Below are 5,191 nucleotides of genomic sequence, written 5' to 3' on the forward strand. Positions count from 1 at the left end.
TCTCCAGCATAAAAAGCAGAGAGCTGTTCAGCATTTCAGTCTCTGAAATGCAGCACAAGCAGAAAAACAGATTTGAGGCAACTGTAAAACTTAAGAGCCAGAGCAGGGGTCATTTGCTTGACTCAATGAGGAGTTTGTTATGCTCCCTTTTTGGGCCTTCTGCTTTAAGGAAGCACTGACAGTGAAGCAGGCTGGTCAGTGCTATTCTGTTGTTCTGAGCTGGACTCATGGTCCCAGCCTGCACTGAAGGGTCTCTAAAATATTCTGTGGAGGGCCAGGTAGCACCCAGAGCTGTGTTTGAGATGGTACTCGGTGCTGTTCAAGCTGGAAACCTGCAAACCAAAGCTGTGGTGTCAGCCACGGCACTTGGGTGGGCTGGGGAGCTGCTTCCTCCAGCTGCTCTGAGCTTTTCAGTCAGGTCCTCAGTCACAGGTGTGTAAATTCAGGGACAGAACACAGGCAGGGGTGCCAGCAGCCTGGACAGAACTAACCAGCAGTGGGCACAAAATGGCACAGCATGTTATTAAATTAGTTAATTATTATATATTCTTTCCTTAACTCCCTGTGAGTAGGTAGAAAATTACACAAGCAGGGTGGAAGCGTAGTAGTCTTCCATACGGATCACCTTGCTTACTGAAGTTTCTTGCTCTATGCTCTCTCAATAATTTATGTCATCGACACTGATTCAGAGTTCCAAGCTGTATGAAGCTGCTGCCAGACACTTCAGAGCTGTGGGTTTCTTGGATCTTTACATATGCTAAAAAGGTAGTCTGCTGAAAATAAATCCAGGTTTTTCAGGTGTCCAATTCATCTAGTAAGGAAGATCTAATCCTCTGTTTTGTACATTACAATCTACATTTAGAATACCATTCTCCTCTCCTAAATCATTATTAAAATTAGTGGGAGACTCACAATGAAGATCAACAATAATTATTTTGCATCTGTAATTATGGGGTTTGTCACTGCATGGAGTGTTTGGTGTGAAAGGTGCAAAATCCCCTTTTTAGGCCAAACAGGTGCAAAATGGATGATTTTAGCTGACCTGCCAGTGAGGCTAACTGGAGATGTAAGCTGCGTCTTTTTCTACCATTTTTACAGTATGCCTGCAGATTCAGGAACGTGTTTCTAACCTTTATTCACACTTGGAACACTTTGTAAGTGCAGTGGCTGGAAATTGTTTCTCAATGAGGAGTGAGAAACAAGGAACCTGCATATGGATTTATTTCATACAGCCCATGGGTGTATCTTATGAATGGATGGAACCCAGACATTTGCTCTCATGTTTGACTGACTAAAGGTATTTCAAGGGGGTATTGCATCTGTAGCAAGTCAAGGTTCTCAAATCCATGGGAAATGAAAATAAGTAATTCATTAAGTAAACTAGATTGCTGAAGCAGGGGAAGATTTTCAATGAATTGAAGGCTTGTTAAAGAAAGTATAGGGCTTAGAGTAATTATATATCTGTGACTTAAAGACAGGGGACTCAGCTGCACTAAGCAACCATCTTTTAACCAGACTCTCATTGGAAGGCACTATATTTTATTCCTGGGCCACAAAGAAGTCAGAAAAGTAGAAGCATGTCATTCCTTCATTCTGAGCTATGAAATATTGGACTTCATTACTGGTCCTGCCAATCTCAAAGAAACAGATAGTGCCTTTTATGATTCCTGGTTTTTACATGCTGCTTGTTGTTAGACATTATTTCATTCATAAATCTTGTCTTATTTTAAAACAGTAAAATGCCATGATAAAGCTGGATTATCTGGTAATTTTTTCCTTGAGAATAATGCATATACTGTTCATCCTGTGAAATCTCCACATCACAGAAGGCTATACATGTAAAAGGGTGACAAGGTTACATCATTGTCATATATCACACAGTCAAAAAGAAAACATTGAGAGAAAGATTTACAAATGTAAGTTATATAGCAAATTTCACAGGCCCAAGGATCCATGTTAAGCATTGCAGGATGTGTGAACAGATCTAAAATGAAAGCAAGAAACAGGCAGAAGATGTGGGCTGCAAAGTCAGGAAGGTTCTTCCATTAACAAAAAATTAACTACTCTGATCTGAGCAAAAATGAAATAAATTTTATGAAATAATGCAAAATGAGAACAGTGAGTGTTTGGAAAAACAAATTTCCTCCATAAACAGTTGGATTTTCAGACCCTGATGATCTGTAGTTCTCTCCAATTTGGATTTCTTCATGTTTAAAACTACTTTTGAACCCTAACTCCAGCCGTCTCAGGGTATTAAATATTCTGGCTATGTATTTCATAACAAACATACAGAAACTCTCTTCAAAATTTCCACCTTGGTCTCAAAATGATAAAGATATTCATAAGTGACTGGGGAAAGGAACTAAAAGATCATTGCAAGAGTGTGATTTTTGTTAAGAAATCAGAATCTAAATAAACTGGGTCTTGATTTAAAGACTGTTTCTCAGGTATTGCAACAGTTTCTGCATAGACAAGAGGTTGAGTAATGCTTTGTAGGCAGAGAGCTAAAGATGTTGCTCTGGTTAATTGCAAAAGTGAAGAAAGTACTAAGACTTCCCTCTAATTGGCTCCTCCCTCCCTCCCTCCCTGGTCATTGCAGTAAGTATTATTGTATATTGGCATTTGTTAATATTGAGCTATTCTCTTTGCACACAAATAGCAGTGCATGAAAGCTTGCATGAATGAGGTTCCAGTTTCAATATCCCTTTACTAACACGAGAATATTGGAATTAAAATAGAACTGCAGGTGTTTGGCAGAGCTCAAAAAAGGTGGAACATTCACTTCTAGGTGAAATGTGCTGAAATTAGTTATTTTAGAACAAAACCAGAGCCATAGTTATCTGATGGGTGTGACATGCATAATTTTAAAGGGACTATGGTACTTAAGTGTAGGTTTTACTGAACATGTAAATCTTGTGGTGTTGGGTTTTTTGCTATAGTAACTACAGCAGCTGTAGTAGTTCTTAATCGTTCTTAATCTGTTTTAACTGATGTAAATACAGTGGAACTCTGAACTATGTTTTAAATCAGTCTTTCTAGTTGTAGCAGGTTTTCCCCCTTTTCCAGTATTTCTGGGGAACAATGGTATAAAGTGGCAATATATTAATGTGGTAGCAATTGTAAATAGCCACCCAGAAATAGTAAGGAGGAGAATTTGTATTTGTCTGCAGCAGGTCCTTGTGTCCACAGATAACCAGTGAGATTTTTGTTTCATCCTATTTCCTCTCTCAAAAAATGCTCCTCTGAGTACTTGGTAACATTGTTGCCATGGCACCTATTAAAACCTAGATAAACTCTTGCTTTATGAATCAAGATGAATTTTTTTTTTTTTTTATAAACAGGAGAATTTATTTTCACTTTGCACTGCTATAGGTAAGGGGCTCTATCCATGCTTACAGACAGGGGTATTTTTTACTGAACATTTCTGATTCTTGAGGGGGTGCCATAGTTTATTCTTATCAGTTCAATCCACAAAAGGCACTACTGAAACCTTCTGTATTTCCCTGTTTGATTTTCATGGTACAGATTCTGCTGCACATGTCACCTGTACTCAATCACAGTTTAGAAAGGTGGGGAAGTATGTGGGGACTGTGGGGAAAGGGAGAGAGGCTCCTCAGCTGGTTTGATTAAAGTCAGGGCGCTACAGCAAATATACACCAGCTGAGGGAGTGGCTCTACAACTTCAAAGCAAAAAACTTTAAGTGTTAAGTGAGCACAGTTTTCTCGTTCTGCAGTAGGGAGCAGCTGGTGAATTGGCCTCTGTCTGCACAGACACTGGTGTAAATAGCAACAATTGTCACTAAAGCCTTGATTTGCACTGACACAGATGAGATATGATTCAGGAAATATACAATGGCCTGTTGAGGAGGAGCCCACATTTGAAAAGTCATTCACATGATAAAAGACTATTTAATCTTTAAAAATACCTATATTGAAAACCAATACTGTATGGTTCCTTTGTGATTGCTCAGCAGTTAGATATCAGCTTTATCAGAACAGCAGTTCCTCAACACACAGAACTCTCGAGAAAATACAAAAGAAAACTACACCCCTTAGGCACTGCATTGTATGGGGCAGAAAGAGGGCAAAGATGATGCATTTGTACTTCTTGCTTTAGAATATGTTTCATTTTGCCAATGAGTGATTTGTCCCAGGGACATGCCAACTTCTAAAAGAATCTTCAGTCTGGGTCACTTCTGTATAAATGTAAGGAACATGATAGAGACATGAAACGTAAAGCAGACCAAATTAAAAAAAAAGTGTGTTTGGAGATTTGCTCTGTATCAGTCTGTGCTCAAGGAGCAGGACAAAATGGTGAATGCCTCTCTGATGTCAGCAAGAAGAGTTTCTTCTGAGAAGGCAGTAATCCCCCCAAAAGGTAGTACTGAGGAGGGTCGGTTCAGTTTCTGTTAATGCAGAATAAAGAACAAACTTTCCAAAATTTCTACTGTAGGTTTGATATTAATTTGCTGAACCTAATAACTCAATATTTGAAGGGGGAAAAAAGAGAACAATGAAGGTATCAAAACCACTCTCTCTGAACAGAGATAAAATGATCTGATGTTAAGGTAGTAGTCAGAGACCTAGGGAATCTGACTTCAGCTCCCTGCTTGCCACTGCTTATCTGTGTTCTCATAGGAAAGGCCCTGAGAAGGTCCTCGGGGCACACCCAGATTCCTGCTGTTCTGCACCCATCTCATTAGTGCATGACTCCAAGGAATGCCTTGTTTGGCAGCAGAGACACAGTTCCAGGTGTCTGTGTTCCATGTCTGTATATTGGGGATGCCCTCCACGTTCAGTTGCTTGGATTTATAAGCTCTCCCAGGCACAGTTGGCTGATATTTCAGATCTACTCCTTGTACAAAGAGTAGGAACAGTCCAGACATGAGAGTGGAGAAAGTCTTGGCTGCCTTTGCTGAAGAATCCCAAAGCTTGTGACCAATGCAAGCCATGTCCACAGCCTTACTGCAAACCTACCCAGTCATGTCACACAAGCACTTTAAAGCTACACTACCCAGTTCCTTACTCAGATACTATTGGCAGCAACTATTTTTAACAATATCACTCACCAAAATACAAGCTGTTTCTACTGCATGTCACACCCATACATACACACCTCAAATGTGCCTTACAAATTCTTTAAGGCTCATGTGCAAAATCAGGCTGGAAATTCTGCTGTAAGTTATGCAGA

The sequence above is a fragment of the Melospiza melodia genome, chromosome 8 (assembly GCF_035770615.1).
Source record: "Melospiza melodia melodia isolate bMelMel2 chromosome 8, bMelMel2.pri, whole genome shotgun sequence".
Taxonomy (NCBI): Eukaryota; Metazoa; Chordata; class Aves; order Passeriformes; family Passerellidae; genus Melospiza; species Melospiza melodia.